The sequence below is a fragment of the Abramis brama genome, assembly GCF_963993115.1.
Source record: "Abramis brama genome assembly, chromosome: 13".
NCBI lineage: Eukaryota > Metazoa > Chordata > Actinopteri > Cypriniformes > Leuciscidae > Abramis > Abramis brama.
Window position 1 is genome coordinate 8,062,932 of NC_139975.1, and position 21,516 is coordinate 8,084,447.

General features: G+C 37.8%; 1 protein-coding gene across 1 annotated transcript in view; it reads left to right on the forward strand.

The window, feature by feature from the left end:
- Positions 1-21,223: 21,223 nt before the first annotated feature.
- Positions 21,224-21,516, forward strand: part of cplx1 (complexin 1) — a 43,523-nt gene continuing 43,230 nt past the window's right edge. The window contains exon 1 of the mRNA XM_084132676.1: positions 21,224-21,405. The gene's annotated coding sequence lies outside the window, so the exon portion shown is untranslated. The remainder of the gene's footprint in view (positions 21,406-21,516) is intronic.

The window sequence follows — 21,516 nt, forward strand, 5'->3', positions numbered from 1 at the left end:
TTTCCCTCTTTGTCGCCATCTCTGTTCGAAATCTGCAATTGCAGTTATTCGCGGAATTATCAACTTTACGTGGGTTGTGTCTCGGTACGGCACAGCGCGGATGAATCCGATGTTTTGAGAAGAATATGCAGCTGTTAGTCACCGGGCCGGTGTGGATACTGTCATTCGCAATCACAGATTCTACTTTTTGGAAGTATGACCAACATAAGAATTTTCACCGGAAAATGTCGTCTGAACAAGTAAGTAACATCCACTTTTGTTCTGACCAACTAAGGGGAAAAAAGCATTGCAGTAAATTGCGCTGATTAAATCTAACGATTGCTTATCATATCACGTCAAACCGTGCAAATTATACTTTGTTCTCAAATTGTTAATGTTAACAACATCAGCATTGCATGACTACATTTAATGCCCTTCCAGTCTCTTTTTTTCTGTAGCCACTCCAAAGTCCGAAGTCTTTTGCATTTTACAACGGATGAATCTCTAGTTGTCAATGGTGATTGTCGTTTGAACCTTTCTTGTTCCGCCATCAAATTGATAAGTTTAATTATATCAAGTGCTGTGAGAAAAGGCTATAAATCTCCACCTCCAACATTCTCAAACGCAATATAGTCTACACTCTAAAAAATGCTGGGTTGTTTTAACCCAATTTTGGGTCAAATATGGACTAACCCAACGTTGGGTTAAAAATGCAATTTAAAAAATGGACAAATTGCATTTTGAACAAAATCAAAAATGGACAAAAATGTAATTTAAAAATAGACAAATTGCATTGGTTACATTAAAAATGTAACCCAACGGCTGGGTTTGTCCATTTTTAAATTGCATTTTTAACCCAACGTTGGGTTAGTCCATATTTGACCCAAAATTGGGTTAAAGCAACCCAGCATTTTTTAGAGTGTACTAGCCGAGACACCTTCTTTATGTGTACATATGTGACGTAATGACGCAAAGACACTGCTCGAATTTCCAGCGGAAATCCACCAGTACCACTGGAATTAAAAACATTATTACAAGCTTACCGTTTTGAATCGAGCTAAGGCACGCAGATAGTTTTGAACACTGGCTGGTTATGTAAAGTTACGGACTGCAGCTTTAAATTTGGACGTTGTTAATGTGAATGTGAAATTGTTTGATACATGAGTTAAGTATCGCATCCAGAAGAGTTGAGTATGTTCTTTAACAATAGCATGTTTTACAGAATAAATAATGAAACTTTTCATTTTGGCTGAACTATTCTTTAAAGTGCCCCTATTGTGCTATATTAAAGATTCCTAATTTTGATTTGGAGGTCTCCTACAATATATTTTTTTTCTACATGCATCCAAGAAAAAAAAGAAAAAAAAAACACTTTAATGTTCTCATAATATACACTGCAGCATGACCACTTTTCTCACAGTTTCTGAAACAGTTTGATAAAAGATTTTGTCTCTCTAACCCACTCCTTTCTGAGAGCTTACTCTGCTCTGATTGGTCAGATGCAATATCTGAATTTCAGCCGCGGAGGCTTCCTCGGCACTTGAATTCAGAATGAACCATATGTACTGTATCAATTCGAGCCCAAGTCCGAGAGCTCCATTTATCATGCACTTTGATCTTTGAAACTTTGCAGACTTTTTACATTCACAAACAGACAAATTTTATACACTACATGAAAGGCAATGTCCGAAAAAGCACAGCCTAATAGGGGCACATTAAACTACAAACAGAAAAACCTTGAAACCAAAAACTAGAGTTTTCATCTTACCCAAACTGAGAAACGTGTGCAATGTCTGTCTCAAACTCAGCATTGAACTGCAGGATGTGAAGCCAGCAGGAGTTTCCCCACAGAGCCAGTGTTGCTGTAGAGCTCCCAGCACAACTCATACTGGACTAAACAAAATGTGAAAATCAACCGGCTCCCAGAAAAGCAAAGACTTTGCTCATTTTCAATAAAACATTTGAAGCTCAGGCAGTAATATGATAACCAGACTTAATCAAAAAAGTAGGAGGCCCCATAATGTACATGTTAGCTCATGATTCCTGCATTTTTAATGCTGATGTGACTCTTACTAAATATAGCCCTCATGCTCTTGATATTCTAGATTTCTACATATTACACGAGACAGTGAAAGCACATTAGTTAAGTGCATTAGCTTTTACCTTGTCTTTTTTTTACCTTACCTTGCCTACAACATACAATACACTACCATTATACTCTATCTATCTATCTATACAGGGTTATACAGGTGTTACTTGTTACGTTAATTATCTCTGTGTGTACATTAGCCCTCAGCTGATCCAGTTCTTTGTTACGTGTCGTCAGTATTTTCGTGGTTGTGTTCATTGTATCTCCTGTGTTATATTGCATATTGTAGCTTATTCTGCAAGTTGAAAGCACATTTAAATAAGGATGGAGGTGTCTATTCAGATATCCCATATCAGAACTCACAGACAGGGAAAACACTAGTCTATTTCACAGAATTATTTGAGCCCTCTAAATAAGAGAGGACTATATACAATGAGAAAAATGCATAACTTTGGGCATGAGGTTGAGAGGTTTTGTATACTGTAGCTCTAGTAATACGGAAAGATTTCCATCATAAAATCAACTCCTCATTGATATAACATTTTAACATTTATTTTAAAGTGTATCATATTCTAGTATTACTTCAGAGGATGGCCCACAGATGTTTGAGCTGAATATGCACTGACCCTTGAACTGCCTCTGGCTGTCATTAACTGAAGTGTAAAACTCTAATGCAGCCAATGCAGATACACAAGCCACTGCTCACCAGACGCCACAGGCCACAACTATGAAGAAAAATAAACTGAGCTTTGGAGTTTTTCTTTATTCTGTTCCGTTATCTCGCCTCTCATCGGAGGCTTTGTTTTCATTTGACATGATCCGTATATTAGATTTTCTGTCTGATACCCTGTGGCTGCTCAGTGTCATAAGAATGACCACTCTGAGATATTGTACAATAATACCAAGCTATCAATTCTGAATATTATTGTTACTAAGATTTGTTTTTAAAGGCTTCTTCAAATCAAGCATGATAAGATCAAACTGTTGATTGTAAAGTCAGTACAAACCTGACCTCAGGACTGTGGTGTCGATTGATAGCATCATGCTAAATGTGACGAATGTGATTTTGGCTGTAACAAGACGCCAATAAGCAATTTTAAGCAGACCCATAATGTGTTTGAAATCCAGAAGACATTATGCAAGTTGAGAGGATCTGATCCTTACATTTCATTTTTTATGATCCTTATAATGTATTGCATCTAAGCATAGATTTGTATTCATAAGCGTGAACACAATGACCGCTCTAGGAAATTCTACACCAACAACAATTTATTCATTCTAAATTTATTTTAAATTGCTGTAATTTGTTTTGTTTCTTTTAAAGTCCCCTAGAGGAACATTCCGTCCTCTTCAACATTACAGCAGGCAGCAGTACCCTACAAATGATTTCTACAAAGACTTATAGTGTCAATAAAAATGTAACATTTTCAATGAAACAGAGACTATCCAAGCCTAAATAAGCTACTAAACATCGTTGAGAGAAGAAGGAAAGCACTTCTAGAACTAACAGCAGTCATACTTAACCTGCTGTGGTAGAAGCATGGCACTGGAGGAAAACCAAATGACAGGTTTGAGTCAAGTTCTGACAATTCAACAGAAGTATTTGTAGTGCACTCAGGATGTTGTGCTGTAGATGATTGCAGGTGGGTAATAATAAACTGTAAAGATAGGTCATGGATGAGGTTGGATATCGAGAACCACTAAAAAAATGGAGCCAAATAATGTTCGGTTGTATTATTGGTACTCGCACTTAGGCCTAATAATCTCACACATGCATTTAGGACCAAATTGCCTCTAAGGCTTTTCTGCAATGATTAGGCTATTCAACGCAACACAGCTACTGAATACAGCGCGAAACTAGCATAACCAATGTCTGTTTCCCAAACAAATGATTTTAAAGAAACGGTTCTTTTATTTAATCAAAACATACATCGTGATCAGTGTAGTCCGATTCCCTAACAAATTATTTTTTACAGTCGCATCTTTCCAGCATAGTCTAATTCCCAAATGAATAACTCCAATGTTCAAAAACATGTAGTGAAACCAGTAGCTATACTGTGGTGCGTTTCCTATACAATGACATAACTCGCTGGTTCACTACAATTGTATGATGCATCATTGAAGAAATCGACACTGAGAGAGTTTCCCGACACCGCATTGTCACAAATTGGTCGTTCAACCACGCTGGTTAATGATGGAGTAATAACTTTCTTTAATGAATCTGTCTGAGATCGAATTAATGCTAGATGTTTTGCTATAAATTACGAACATGGCATCTGATGACTATTTCTCATTTTTCTATTTTTCTTTATTTCCAGATTCAATCATAGGCTCGTTCTACACTCTCTTAGTCTCGTACATGCACACTCTTCAAAAACAGTGCTTACAGTAAAATCTCTTGACAAACTAAAAGACGTAAATGACATTTGTATGTATTCTAAATAAAATATACAGATTGTAATGAATGTCAGCTTGCTTATTTTGCTCAAGACAAGGATTTATTAAGTCCACATGTCATGACACATGAGTTGTATTTTATCCAAAAAAAAAATGTAAATTTTTTTTGAATATATTTGTTTGTTTATTCTTGTTTAATAGGTTAGGCCAATTGGATTGCATTTGTGCTGCCTTTAGAAAGACTGTGAAATGTCGATGTAAGTCTACAGTAGGCTATGTAAACTTTATCTTACTGGAATAAGCCTATCTCATCATTTAGCAATGAAAATGTATTTCTTTTTACATTGGTTTTTATTTCTTATTGTTTTATATTCTTATTGTTTTTTATTGTTTTAAAATTCTTTATGATTCCCATCATTATTCAAGATACAACTAGACTGAATTAGTCTGGTTTGTTAAAGGTGCTCTAAGCGATGTTGGGTGACATCACTTCTTGTTGACGTTCGAAGTATTGTCAAACAAAACGGAGGCTAGATCGACCCTCCCTCTTCCTCCTCCTCCTCCTCCTCCTCATCCTCCTCCTCCTCCTCCTCCTCATCCCATCCCCTCCCCCTCCCTTCCGTGCTTCCTGAATCATGAACCATTTAGAAACACCAAACTGGATTTACCCACCTGTCCAGCAAAAACAGAGCCACCTGAATGTCGGATTGGAAGCCCTTCTGCCGGCGGAGTTCTCGCCACCTTTTGAACGCTTTTCTGATGTAAATTCAGGACTTTGCGCGTTCCTTCTCCTTTTCCCTCTTCTTAATTTAAATTTCTTTATTGGTTTTTCTGCTGGGAACATCAAGTCAACGTATAATAACAATGATTTTATAAAGTAATCGTTCCACACTGTTAATACCCCATTAAAACCCTCCCTGTTAATACCCCATTAAAACCCTCCCTCAAGTAAACAACCTACAGCCTCCAATAAAAAAAAATAAAATAAAATAAAATAAAATAAAACATATACATATATAATAATAATAATAATAATAATAATAAATAAAATAAAAAAATAAAAAAAAAAAAAAAAAAAATACAATATTGATATCTTAAAGCATTTTCAAAATAAAATAAATAAATCATCAGAGGATGCTCAGCTTAAGTGTCTTGAGAATTAGCTAGTAAATAGTCTAAAAAGGGGCGCCACAGTTTATCAAAGGTCCTTAAAGATCCCGTCTGTGACAGTCTGATTTTTTCCAATTTAATGCAAGTGAACACTTCTTTCAGCCATGAATCAAAAGAAGGGGGTGAGGCATGTTTCCACTTCAGAAGTATGAGACGTCTTGCTAGCAGAGTAGTAAAGGCTAGAGCCTTTTGAACCGTTACAGAAAGGTTAACTTCAACGGTCATCCCAAAGATGGCCAGAAGAGGATTTATGTTAAGATCTATGGCGAAGGCTTCTCTCAGAATTTTGAATATTTTAGTCCAATAGTCATATAATTTAGGGCATCCCCATAACATATGAATGAGATCTGCTGGTGATTGCTTGCACCTATTACATGCATCGCTGACAGATGGGTATATTTTAGCAAGTTTAGCATTTGTATAGTAAACCCTATGTAGAATCTTACACTGTATCAGGCCATGTCTTGCACTTATAGATGATGTGTGTATGAGAGCAAGAATGCGCTCCCAATGTTCATCAGAGATTTCAAATCCCAAGTCTCCCTCCCATGCCGCTCTGGCCCTACTTGTAGAGGCTGGATTATTATTGTGAATCAAATTATAAATTACAGAAATACTTTTCCCTCTTCTTTGTTATTTGTTCATCAGAACGTCGTCTCTTTGGTCGTGTGTCGGCCATATCAAAATTCTCAAGAATATACATTTTTAACGTTAGGACATCTCTGCTCTAGCTAACTTCCCTCTTCATGCTTCTCTCTCCTCCACTCCCCACACCCCCCCTTCATTTGCACGCGCACTAACCCCCCAACCCCCACCCCCAAATCATTCTTGTTGGTTATTGGCTGGAACACTGTTCCAGTGTGTTTGTGGCCAAGGCTGGGCCAGTTTGTTTTTCTTGCCGTTTGTGGAGCCTGGGCTGTCTACAGAGATGGCGTTTTTTTACAGTGTGTTCAGGGGACAGGCAGCTAGCGGATAGTGAGGAGATGTTTGCTGGATGTGACAAAAAATGTTTTGGCCTAAAAAACGTGTGACATCGCTTAGAGCACCTTTAATACAAAACATTGGCAGCATGGAGTAGCTTTCAATTGTCAATTGGTTGTCCAAGACTTACATGTTTTTTACACTCTGAGAGCCAGCAGCAATGGAGATAGACCTATGGGGGAGATCTTGAGTAAAAAGGTGAGTATGCTGCACTGAGAGGATATACAAGCTGAGCTTTCAAGCTGGGCTCTTCACTTTGATCAGAGAGCTGTTAGATGTAGAGCTCAACAGAAAAATGTATGCATCTCTTATGCCAAGTGACACACATGTGATGCAATAAAAGTTAAGATCAAGGACAGGATCTTATATAGCATCGCATAATTTCCTATAGAGAATTTCATAGTGTGAAACCCCCATCTGTTCTAGTATTTAACCAGCATTAATTTGATAAATAATAGAACCTCCTTGTATGAGAAACATGGGGGGAACAGAATCCAATAGCGAACAATCCAGCTGTCAGAATCCGTTCCCCCATTCCCATGATGAGAGATGTATAGTGGCTTAAAATATGCTGATTCTATCCTCTATGTGGATGGAACTTAATGGTCCTGTATAAGGATATTAAGTCTAACTCGCATCTGCTGTGTTGAATTTAAGTGAAAGTTTCTTCTACATTTTAAGATGTGACAAAAACACATCTTCTTCAACATGATACGTTCTCTCCTTTCAAGGACAGCGTTTTATTTTAATTGATTTGACCTGCTGTGGATGCTGTTCTTATTTTGTGAAGCACAGTGAATCAATAAGTAGATTACTAGTCAGAGTCTGTTTGGTGCACAGATTTCACAGCCTTAATTTTTTATATTATTTATAGGGAGGGAATGGTGTAAAAGTTAAATTACCAGTTCAATGCCATCATGCAATATGTCTAGTACTTTTTAAGTAATACAAATGCAGTATATTAACACATTAAGTATCTAAAAAATATGTATACATTTTTTAAAAATAAAATATTTGGGAATTGAATTAAACAGCAGACCGTTTAAATAATTATGGAGTCAAGATTATTTATGATTTATTCATACTTTTTATAAAAAAGCCTTATATTGTTATGCATTTGACAACTGTTTTATCATTCTGAAATATTTTAGAGCATTTCAAGCTACTGTAGTAATCTGTTATGCCACTGAAAATCTTCTGCGGAAATACACAGAGCAATTGAATAATATTGTATTTTTTCCTGACCACAATCCATTGAAGTATGACAGCACTCGCTTCTGTCCTCAGGTCAAATGCTCATTACAGTGTCGATAGAAATGTGTCATTGTAAACCAGCGTTTAGATACTGTTGTTTGTAACACAGGTCTGTTTCACGCACCTGATTCCTTCTAGGAAAAGGCTGCAAGTTGCAGGAGAGAGTGACAAGCTCATTAAACTGGTCATCAGTGTCTGATCCCATGGTGAAACCATACGAGGTGTCCCACTGAGACCGTGAGAGTCTATCACACAGACCAATTTCAGTCCTGAGAGAGGTTTCCTGCTTATCTTTGTCTCAGCGAATGTGTATGTGAATGAATATGCAAAATAAGAAGAGGAATAGAGAGAAAAGGGGAGTGAGGAAAAGAGCATGTGTGACAGGCCCTGTATGTGTCGCAGAGAGAGAGAGACAGAGTGCCAGACTCTGACTCTCTCTGAGGCTTCAGGCTCTTCTCTCCCTCATTAGAGAGCAAAACACCATCATGTCCTGCTTCTCAAATCAGATGGAGCTTTGTGATGACCTTGAGGCTTTTAACAAGGTTTTCTGAGAAGTGACCCCTCCATTGTTTTCCTTCTTGTGAGTTTTTTCACTCTCTCGCTTTTTCTAACACATGGGCTCTTTTCCGAAGTCCCATGAGCTGCTTTGCTGTTTATCTATATGGGCAGTAACTAAAATGCAACCTCATACATAATTTAATTCATAGGAAGCAACTTCGCTAAATGTTGCTAAGCGAAATAACATTACTCTAAAATGAATACAAATACATCAGACACATATTTATTAAAATATGTATTTATTTTCTATTTTATCTTACATTTTTAATTAGATGTAACTATATGTATAAAATATGTATATGTATAATGTATAATATTTTGGTAACACTTTGTAATAAGTTCCACATTGGTTAGTGCGTTAACTAAAATTAGTGCATTAACTAACTAACTTCACAAGCGATACATTTGTTACATTATTCATTAATTTTTGTTAACGTTAATACAACTGTTTATTGTTAGATCATGTTAGCTCAGTAACTTAACAGTAAATTAACAGTAACTTAGATTAATAAATAATTTAGATGTATTTTTCATTGTTAGTTTATGCTAACAAATGAAACCTTGTTATAAAGCGATACCAATATTTATATGAAAAAAAAAAATGTAACAGGACAAAACTTTCAGAGGCCAAAATACTGACATTTTTCCAAAAACTAACGAGATGCTGGAGCATCTTTAAGTAGCAGGTCATTATTTCATATTGGGAATATGCCTGTGTCTTCTATATGATGCACATGAAATGACTTTTTGAATATGTTTTTTTGGATTCTGCCAATCTACATCCTCGTTTTCTTCCTCTTTTGAGAACAGAGATGAATGGCTCACTATTTCTCGTTGTTCTGTTTGATCTCATGAACCACAGTTTTAGCCATGCAGAAAATGAGCAGAAGGCTTTTTCCTTTCCACTTTTCCTCAGCATAATGATGGCAGCTGCACTTTTATGGTAACTTGTCATCACCCGGACATAATATTGCCAGGAACAGGCCTATTTCCCCACTAGCCACTTGCTGCTCTAAAAATGTATCAACTATTCATTATCCTTGAATAACTTCTGAACATAATTAACTTTTTTCCCCTGTTGGCCTTGATATTTTTAGTCTTGCTCATATACTACATTGTAAAGCCATCTCATCTTAACATTTTACTTCTTCTGGGGAAAGATAATTAATGTTACACCACTGTGAGTGGGTCAACTGGCCACCAGTCTAGATCACACTGCCAAATTTAATTTCAGCACCTGTATTGGAATTAATAAACCACCCTCCTTAGTCACAGTTTCCTTCTCTTTTTTATTTGTTGAGTTAGTGCTATATCTGAAGTGTTGGCAATGGCAACCCAAATACCATCTGGATGGAATTATAGGCTAGTTGGTGCTGGGAAAACAGCATGGCTAAACTGGTCCACCTGATATACCAGCACTAACTAACATAAACCAACCTGGACCTGCATGGAAATTCAGAAGGATTTGGGAAGTCAGAAATTCTTTAGTTCAGTTTTACACACAGACCAAAGAAGATGGACTCTCCTCTTAGCATTTTTAGCTTAAAATCTTTATATAAGTACACTAAAAATGAAGTCTGCACTGCATGTGGTCTTTTGCTCTGCTAAAATTGAGATTATGCTTGGCTTGTGTCCTCAGACTGCTACTACACAGAAACAGAATTAGACATTATGGTGCGCAGCGAGAGGGAGTCTGCTGACGTTAACTGAAAACGGCACTGTTAAAGGTTCCTACGACTCCCCAGAGCAGTGATTCTTATTCTGATTATGTAATTACTTTCAACAAGCTGCAATGCCAACAATTTTCATCGACAAGTGCAAGGCACTTGGTCAACTTATTTTGTTATTTTGTTATTTACAGCCTTTTTCAATACTGCATTGAAAAATATTTTATAAAAGTTGTGCAACAATGTTTTTTTTTAATACATATTATTTTAAATAAAGTAATTATACTGTCTTTACTCTGTGCATTTACTTGTTCTGGTTTTGCTTTTCACAATGAACAGTGTGACCCAACACAGTACCACCAACACTGTTTATTTGGCAAAGACCAATGCTCAAAACACATAGGCTCTCATTCACTAAAGTGAACAGGCACATATTTGTGCCTAAAACAAATGTTTTCATGGATAATTCATGATTTAGGTGGCCTCAGAAAAGAGGATTAAAAAAATATTATAAATTGAATAACTAAGTGACAAAAGTTTAAATTTTATACAGAGTACACTCTCGGAAAAAAGGTACAAAAGCTGTCATTGGGGTGGTACCCTTTCAAATGGTACATCTTTGTACCTAAAGTGTGCATATTAGTATCTCAAAGGTAGGCTACATATTGGTACCAATAGAGTACATATTAGTACCTAAATGGTACATATTAGAACCTTTTGAAAGGGTACCATCCCATTGACAGATTTTGTACCTTTTTTTTTTGAGAGTGTAGCAATAAATAAATTAAAAATAGCATGACAAAATGCAACCTGTAAGTATATGTGTATATATAAAGCTGTCGAATGAGTGGTTGAAACTGTAATCGCGTGAACTCTAGACCTATATAAAAACCGTTATGAAAATGACAGTCCTTTTCTCAATGTTGCTGAGTTCAGGCATGTTTTATAAAGTTTCTGTGTGCATGGACATTTAGAATCATTTAGAATATAACACAGATTAATCTTCATTAGAATGATGGTAAGCAGTGCCGGTCCTAGATTTTTGGGGGCCCTAAGCAAATCTTTGTCAGTGCATTCATAAAACCACCAAAATAACCCTCAACCCCTTAATCCAGGGTTCACCAATCTCGGTCCTGGAGGGCCGCTGTCCTGCAGAGTTTAGCTCCAACCCCAATTAAACACACCTGAACCAGCTAATCAAGGTCTCACTAGGCATACTAGAAACTTTCAAACAGGTGTGTCGGAGCTGGTTGGAGCTAAACTCTGCAGGACAGCGGCCCTCCAGGACCGAGATTGGTGAACCCTGCCTTAATCTGTTCTTTCAGAGAACAACACTGACTACTGTATGAATTAAATATACATTGATTCTTATTAAAGTTACTAAAATTATTCAGAGCAGTGAATTATTCTCTCATTTTCTTGAGATTGTTGTTTGATTAACATTAAATGAAAGAGACAGCCGGTTATTTAGGCTGCTGTCACTTTAAAACCGAATACACAGATCTAAGCATTCATTAGTTTTCCAACTGTTTATGTTCACTTAAGTCATAACTGACTGCGTTTAAGTGACGGACATTTTGACATTTTTGTGTGTATTTGTCTTTAAGCACATGCTTATATAAAAGTATATAAGCAAAGTAGCTCATACTTGTCTGTGGGTTGCTCTGTCTCGGATCGCACACACAGAAAACAGCGTCTCTTTCGCAGTTCAACTTGCTTTTAACTCTCTTTTTTTTTGGTGTGCTTATCGACCACGGCAGGAGACTGTTGGCTATATTACGACAGTCATGTTACAGGATTTGACTGATTTGGATGGGCGACAGCGAACAAAGCAAGGAAAGTAAAGGAACGGAGTGCGGCATCACGTTTTCATAATTGTTGGAAGCCAAAATCAAAAACAAATTTATTTATGAATTTTATTAACCGCACAGCCCTTCATTAGATCATATTTGAGAGCAATTTGCCCCCCTGGTGGTTCAGGGGCCCAATTTAAGGAGTATAGGGATGGCAATTAATAAATAAATATAAGAATGCACCTGTTGTGAATCCCGCGTATATTTTGCTTGATTTTTTTCTGCACACGTATTGGCCCATTGTTTAATGTTCTTCAGAGAACGTACATTCTAACAGTAGAATCTGCATCAAAGCAACATTGTCTGCTCGAGGTTTAGCTTGTTTAAAGTTTCATATTATAGGCTGCTTAGTTATGACAGCATAAATGAAAACAAATGGCGGTTTGTGTCACAAGCACAGCCTTGATCCAGATATAATAAGTAAGAAAGAGAGAGAGGGAAAAAGAAAATAACTGAAAAAAGAAAAAGACACAAGACAGCAGAATACACTTATTATCTCGGGACATGTTACAACAAAAACCATGTGAAGCTCAACACTGTTGTATTTCACTATTACAGAGATAAAAAAAAAAAAGTTGTAGCAGTTGTGAAACCGTATATTGTTTCAGTACATAGCAAAGGGTGCACAGAAATGTGTTCACACTAAAACGTTTCAACATTAATATCTTATGATAAAATACTGTATTCAGAATTATACATCAGAACTGTTAATATAAATGATACAACTTAGAAAAATTACTGTATAATTACAGCAACTATAGCTCCAAAATATAGGATTGAATGTGAACCGATCAGGCTTGTTCTGAGACAGAGAGACACAAAGCCACCTGATCAGAGAGTAATGTTCTGTCCTGTTGTAAATAGATAGCCCAATTTTGTGTGATTGACCTGAATTGGGTTCTATCAATAGAACCATTAGTCATGACAAAAAAAAAGTAGAGAGAGCTAGATATTAGGGTCTATACTTAGACATTGTTATCTGAATAGCTGCCTATGGAAGAATGACAGTGTTGTGTGGCAACTGGATCAAACAATTCATTGTTAAAACCAATTCAATAAACTGATTTACTATGATTTAGATTTTGCTATATTTCTTTCATGAACTCTTATATACAGTTTTGATAAATAATGACTTCAATTTGGCCTATCAAACAAAGCTCTCATGTGGTTTCAGAAAACTTGGAGTAAAGTGCCTGGGTTTATGTACTTAAGTTTAAAGAAACAGTCCACAGTTACTTCCATTATACTGTAAAGAATGAACAGGGCAATCTTCAAACATTCCACAGAAGAAAGAAATACAGGTTTGAAAATGGCACGAGGGTTAGTAAATGATGACAGAATTTTCCTTTTTTTTTTAAGGTGAACTGTCACTTTAAGAATTAGTTCAGTTGACAGTCAGCAAGTTGATGCATATCACAGATAATTTCCATCCTCATTTCATTTATTAGCAAACAAAGTTTTGACGGTTGACAAGTTTCCATCCTCTTGAAATTGCAGGTGGATTCAATGTGCATCTGAAGACAATACATACTGTACATCAGTTCAGAGTAAACTAAAGGATTGTCAGCACTGTCAGGGTTCTGTCACTTCTGTTCACTTTATTCTTGGTTTGGTGACGGAGCTCGGACACTCCTATAGGCTGTGTCCGAAATCACATACTCTCTTGAGTAGGTACTTATTTTGAATAATTACCTTTCGACCGTTAAAAAGTATGTTCTGTATAGTATGAATGAGTGTAGTATGAATGTTGTCATTATCATGTGACCGACCATCATGAGTTATTTCGCTTCACTGCCATTCATGGCCTCATGGGATAGTAAAGTGCACACTTCAGAATCTCGCAGGACGTAGTTGGTCACCCAGGTACTTTATACCTACTCTTTTATGAGTGCGGTGAATTTGGACATACTTCTTTCGTCACATACTGTTTTTCACCTACTATATTAGGGAAGTATGCGATTTCGCATGCAGCCTTTGTCTTGTCATGGTGAGGGTGCGGATCTGAGTTTGCTCAGGCCGTGCGCTCCTCTGTCCATGTGTGTGTTCTGTTCTGTGTAGCACGCAGTTCGTGTTTGTATCAGCCGTGTGCTTTCTTGTTGTCATGTTTTGTGTGGACATGCAGATGAGTCGGTGAGAGCTCTCATTGCTGCATGTTGGTGTTTTGTTTGAGTGCATGGCTTGTGATTGTGTCTGCTGGCCATGTGCTCTTGTTTTTGTTTTGTTTGGTGTGAGCACATGGCTTGTCATGTTTGTTTCTTTGTGCCATGTGCTCCTGTGTCTATTGTCTAACCCCGCCCTTCTTGTTAACTGAATATTGGTTCAATTGCCCCAACTGTCCTCCCTCATTACCTGCTTTGTTTGCTGCCCTATCTTTTCTTCATGTGTTTTCAGTCCTGTGCCAGTTTGGCAACATTCAGACTGCAAATGTGGCCCAAATCTGTTTTTTCTTTTGTTTTTTTTGCTCATATGTGACTCAGATCTGTTTTTCTCATGACAGTGTGAACAGCACAAACCACATGGATTCAATTCCAATTCGTGCCACTTCCATATGTGGTACTAAATCCGATACAGGTCGGATGTTTTGCAATGTGACCGTAGTCTGAACAGTCATATTGGAACTCATGCGAATGTTACATATCTCTAGATCAACATTCGTTACAATTCTGGGTTCATGGGAGTCACTTCAAAGATTTTACATACCCGAAAGTTATCAAGACAGTTGATAAAGGTAGTCAGTGAAGGACAGTGATGTGTCAGCTTACAATATTACAGTATTACAGTAGCCTGGTTTCCATTACAGATTTGCGCAAAATGTTTGTGATTATTTTCTAAATAATTTGTTTCCATTAACCAATGTTATGTGACTAAAACAAGAAATTTTCCCCTCTCGCGATAAGTCATTCCCAAAATCATGGTGACGGATGTTGGTAGGATTACGTATATCGCAGCCACCGCACTAGCCATTATTTTTAATCAAAGGAGACGTAGGCGTGTTATCCAAGCATTAATGTAGGTGAAATAAAGGTGAAAGCCTTATACTCTGGAGCGGCCACGTGTTTCTGGGAGGTTAAACGTGATTTCACAGAGGAACTGTGTCTTTGTTGTTTAGAATCCAGTATTCCAATAATTATTTTCTTTTATGAGTTTAATAAAGAACTTGCCCTAACTTTTTTGAACTTTGTTTCATCTTCCGTCCAAACATACCACGCCATCTTGAATGATCATGTGACTTTTTTTTTTTACGTAAGCCAGGTGATCTGTAAACCTCTACCATTGCAGTTTTGCAAAATATTCCTTTTTAGAATTGCCTGAAAAACCACCTGATGCGACCGTAAAAACTTTTTTGCGATAATGTGAGTTTTTGCAAAATTGACGTTTTCATTGGTCGCATTTTCAATTCGCAATTTCAATTTGCGCAATTTGAAGGTTAATGGAAACGCAGCTAGTGACAGCTCTATACAAGCAGAACACGAGGGCTTGCATCATGAATGTTTAAAAACTCTGCCAGCCGAACTTAGCCCCGCCCACAACATTTTTAGGTCGGGAAGTTCGGTCTGGACTCGATCCGTTGAGGAGCTATTATGCCCGAACAAAAATTGTTCGGACCAATCAAATTGTCAGGGCGGGCTTTATACGATGATGGACAGATGAGCAACGGTAACGTAATCATCCACGTCATCAACGAGCGCTTGGGTTGAATTCAAATGACTGCCGCTGGAGAATTGAGATTTCACGAGTTCACGCTTACAAATAAGTCAGATAGAATAAATGCATATTTGGCGTGCTGTCCGAGGAGAGGCTTCAGGATCGGTATTCGGCCCGAACCCAAAGTACTCCCCTCGTATTCCTGGCTGTGGAAGAACAAGCCGAGAGTGAGTGGAGGGATGCTGAAAACTGTCAAGGCATGTTAGGTGAGTTGACAGACTGAACAAATATATGCTTCCTCTCATGCTGATAGTGTAGACCGTAGACGGTAATTGTTTGATGACAAGATTGGATTGATTATTTGAACGTGCTCCTCCCGAACTTTGTTTATGAAACATTCCGCCATCGCGTCTGTTATAGAAGATATCAACAGCGCATTAATTTTAAAAGAGGAACAGAGAACCGCGATCAAGGCATTTGTCGATCGGAAACATGAATGAAGAACATACGTCACTTACTCCGTTGCTCTGATTGGTTGTAGGTCTATCCAATTGAGTGCAGAGGCATTTTCTTTCCTGGTTCGGATGAAACACGCCCCATAATCAAAGCTCAATGGAGCAGTATCAGACTCACATTCTGACTAGAATCTGAGTATGACGACGTCAGGCTATAAATTAGCTGGCTTTCGCGGCAGATCACACTATAAATAAAGCGTAATCACTTACTTTAAAGGCACACTATACCAGATTTGTACGAAATCATTTCGATGGTAAACGAACTCGTAGTAGGGCGAATCATCCCGATAGCAAAGCGGGGGAGGGGACGCCGCTGGCAAAATCAGCAATGCAAGTTTGAGAGGTGGCGCCCCGTCCAAATCTCGCGAGAATCACGACTTGATTTACAGCACGACGTCACATACATCAACAACAGATGAAGCAGCCTCTATGAACGCATTTCAGACGTGAATCATGGCAGAGTCGACGAAGAAAACGAAGAAAGCGCGGTCGGAAGAGAGCGGAGACGGCTCTGCGTGAGTGCTATTTACGACAGTACTCCACAGCGACTCTAGGGGTCGCTGTTTGAGAAACTGCATAGTATGCCTTTAATGTTCTCCCGTATGACTCGCAGTGTGATCGTAGCCTTTGTCATCGTTATATACCTACTATTGTGTTCTGTCCTGCCTTGTCCAACTGCCTGTCCTGTTTTCCCCTACGGGGTAGATTTGGTTTGCTTTTGTTTTATTTTTTATTAATAAAGCTCATTGTTTCTGAATATTGAGTCCTCGTCTCTTCCCTTAACCCCAACCCATGACAATCACAGCCTCAAGGACGTGAGCAGGTTTGTTTACTACATCCTTCATATTTACCCCAGGGGGTTTAATTGAACATAAGATCTTTCATAATTAAAGCAATTTTTACTAAACCCTTGAAACGCTCCAACTTTCATAAACGCCTGGAATCCAAAGGAAAGTGCAGTGGGGATTTGTATCTAATTATCTCTTACCTTAAGGATACTGTTTTACATTACATGACTTGATAAATGTTTAAATTCATGGTCCAACTTGTTTTTCTGACCACGGCGCTTGATGATGCTGTTAATGAAAAAAAAATCAGTCTCTCAATCAAACAGGAATCTTATCACATTATGGAGTTGTAGCCTGGAGGCAAATTAAGGAAAATGACCCTTTCTTACCCATTCCTAATGACGTATAGCTCTGAAATCCATCCTCCCGGAGAGCAAATAGAAGACACCGGGAGGGATGGAAAATTATCCTATTTAGGGGTCTCTCAGCGTCCACTTACCCATGGTCATTATTGCAAACCTGCACACCGACTACCAAGAAATAACAACGAACACAAGCGCAGATGGAGTACAGTGCTTACTCAGGGTAATTCAGTTCATTTTTGGAGCAAGAAAATTGCTCTGTATACTTACTCCTCACTGTGTGTTGGTTTGTTTGTGCTACATCCTGTTCTTTGTTGGGATTTTTTACATTTACTTGCAGGGTACCATTAGACTGCTTGTTTGCACGACACATTACGTTCATTCGCATGGTGCATGAACACATTTAGTACAACCCCAATTCCAGAAAAGTTGGGACATTTTGTAAAATGTAGGCTAATACAATCAAGAATTTGTGATTTTGTTAATTCTCTTTAACCTTTATTTAACTGACTAAATACAAAGAAAAAAATCACGTGTTCACTGGCCAAATTAATTAAATATAAACTAATTTTGATTTTAAAGGCTGCAACACACTCCAAAAAAGTTGGGACAGAGGCAAAATAAAAGTGAAAAGATTATAGAATATCGAAGTTAAACTGTTTTGAAATAATCCACAATTAACGGGTGAATTGGTCATAGGTGAGGGGATCGTGTTTGGGTATAAATGGAACATTCACCGAAGGCTCAGTCAATGCAAGCTAAGATGGGTCATGGGTCTTTCATGAGAATTGCCTGGGGTTGTAGTATATTACACTGGCACTGCAGACACAATTTCATATTTAGGACACAGAAGACTCAGAAGACTGTTGAAAATATCCTGAGTATTAGAGCGTTTTATAAAAGAGATTAACAGCCAGGATCGGTGTTGTTTCTTTGGAACGATGAGTCAGAACGTCCATTACTTCAGTAAACACTTTTGTCTTTTCTGCCTCGCTCTATTTTTCATTTTCTCTTTGAAGGGTGAGGATGCGGTACCTGCCATAAAATACGATGCGTGGGTGTTTGGGTTTCTACAGTTCATGATTCAGACAATTTTGCAGCCTAGGATCTTTGTTAGTACCAATGTAAGGTACAGGTTGTTCCCTTAAGCGTGATTAAAAAATGAAAACAATACAGCGGGCCTGGCTACGGCTCATGATGAAAGACACGAGAGCTTTAATGAAATGATACTCATGTTGTTTACCCAATAATGAGTTAATCCTGGTTACTTTTCCATTATTTGGCCATGGATTGGGACATTGAATAGATGCTACTACTTATTAAAAATGCTACATTTTAAAAATGAAATGGATTTAAGGTGGCAAAATCAATTGAATGCTGGCTAAAAACTAATTCTGAATTCAATCAGGATTAATATCAGACTATTTTCAGTGTCTGCTATGAGAAAACGTGTGTCGCTGAAAAACCATCATCATTAGACAAAAACGACAAAGATGGATGGTTTGGATAGTGACTGTAATGTCACAATTTTCAAAAGCCATCTCCAATTCTAGGTAGCAATAACTCGACCAATCGAGACAAGAAATCAAAGGCTGCTAAAGTGTGACAGGCTGTTTTTATAATGCTACTCAATTCAACCCCAAAGCCATTTTACATTTTAATGTATTTAGATTGAAGTGAGAGAGACAGAGCCAACAGATAAACACAGATGTGGGGAATAAATCTCTAATTTAAGCAGCGGATTTAAGCATGCAGCATTCATTAATTCATTAAAAAAACAATGCAAAAGCACAGCTGTTCGCAAAATAAAACCACATAGCTTCATCGTCATCACACTGCAATAGTCCCAGTCACAATTGTTTGCTTGCTTTTGGTCAGAAAGTGAAGTATTTAGGCAGTGTTTAGCATTTGTGAGGTTCTTGTGTGGGCGACAACGCTGATTGAGGCTGAATGCTCCTTCACTGCTGTTTGTAACAGCGCGGTGGGAGGCGAAATGTCTCAAAATGTCAAATTTAAAATTCCCAGGGAATCTGACACCCACTGCTGTCTGTAATCCAGGTTATTACCAGCCTTCACTCCCCCATATGTGAATCATTTTCTCTTCTCGCATCAGTACAAATCGGTGTATTTGAATACAAAGCTAAATAAAATATTGCAGTGCAGAAGGGCAGAGAGGAAGGTCAAATCGTAAATGATGATATATCACAACTGCGTGCGCTGTAAATTCTGCTGCGATATGTCACTTTACCTGTAGCCTTCCGGATCAAGTTTGCAGGGACGTTTTCAGTGTGAACAGATATAGCCGTGACAATCTAATGACAATTTCAAATTCACGTCTGTGTACTTAACACTTGATGCAGTTTGTTTGCATACACATTTAAGATTAGATGGAAGAATGGATTTTCTCTCTTGTCATATCATGGAACAAAAGGCAGTGTGACTGATCTAACAGTCAAAGCTTCACTTTAAACCTTGGATCAAGCTTCACCCACCTCACTACTTGTTCTCGGGTTACATGAATTAAATGAAAAACTTTTCTTGCTACACACCCACAGATGCCCACTTTCCATTTACTGACTGTCTGATGGAAATAAATCTGGCAAGCCGTTTCAGATCAGCCGTTTCAGTCGAATTGGCAAGAAATTGGAGAGAATTTGAGTGTTTATAAGTTATGTTTATAAGGCATTGGGTTGATACAATAATTTTGAGGGAGAACTGTATTCACTGAATTTGTAAAGCATGCCAAATCTATTACTGTGGTCTCAAATATTTCAGCCCCTGCTAGATGCCACAATTACACCATTTGGACACAAACGGCATCTTTCTCCATTGATGGCCATATACACAAAATATATACATATAGGTTACACCTTTCTTAGATACTTAGCTGGATATGGTTCTGATTTCATATTTTTACAGAATTTACATTTTGTTGACCTCACCGTATTTAAGATTTGTGTGTTGACGTACAGTATATGTGCATTTTAATTTATTTATCCATCAGAGTAATATGTTTGCCTCTATAGTTTTAAGAGGCAAATAATGACTTGCTCAGCTTTGAAAACCAAACATAATGATGGCAGAACAAGGTTTGTTAGCTCCTTGCCTTGCTAAATACTAAACAATCTTTAGTCGTCTAGACAAGAATTTTTAAGTTCATTAGATGAACAAAAGTTTTTAAATTTTCAGTTGTTAGATGAGTTAACTCAACAAACAGACTGTAAAATAGGTTGCTTTATTTTTTTAAGGTCAACCTCTAATGGCGAATGTGCTTCTGCTACTGTGTATTTTGCAAAATATTCCCAGTTACTGTTTTAATAGTTAATCAAGTCTATATAAACATAATACCACCTCATATATATATATATATATATATATATATATATATATATATATATATATTAGTATATAGATATAAGATATATTATGGTTTATTAGATATAGATGGTTTCATTAACTATTATGTAATTGCACTCAACACAAACTGCTAATTGAAGCCAGAAGCACATCTGTACCACTTCACCAGCACTCATAACGCTCACGGGGTAAACATATCGGTCACACTTTCTTAAATAATTCTTCAGGGGAAACACAGAGAGTCGCATCCAACAGCTTCAAGGACGAATCGAGGTGAGGCCGAGCAACCGGCGGCTTAATCGTTCAATCATACTGTAGCACTAAAAGCATTGCACCGCAGCCTATATACTGTACGTAACCTTCCATGCATTTTCCATTTGCATGCTACAAGACTTTTGCATCTTAAGGGAAGGTGCTTTAAATAAGCTCATCCCAGCTGGAATAGCTTTGGGATTGCACAAGCATATAATGGGCACATACAGCAGGACACCTACCCACGACGACCACAGTCGTTAAAAATTGATCGCTCAGAACATGGGACGCTTCAGATGGGAGCTCTCCATGTGATTCGGTGAGTGCCTTTATCAGCAGCAGCTGCAGTTCCCCTCACAGACACTCACACACTCACACTGCCTCTCTGAACAAGAGAAACAAGGACGTCCTTCTTTTGCCTGGAAACTAGAGATGTTAGGAACGAGCAGTTAAAGCCTCGCTGTATCATCATTACTGCTCAACTTTCATTTCTGAGGAGTTATTCAGCTTCTCGAAACATTTGAATTCGCTCGTGCAGGTAATTATGACCTTTATGTGTGTGTGTGTTTGAATGTGGAACGCGAGCGTTGGGCTTTTGCTCTATGTGGGATGGAGCGGGAGCTGTCCGCCAACAATGGTGCTGAAATCA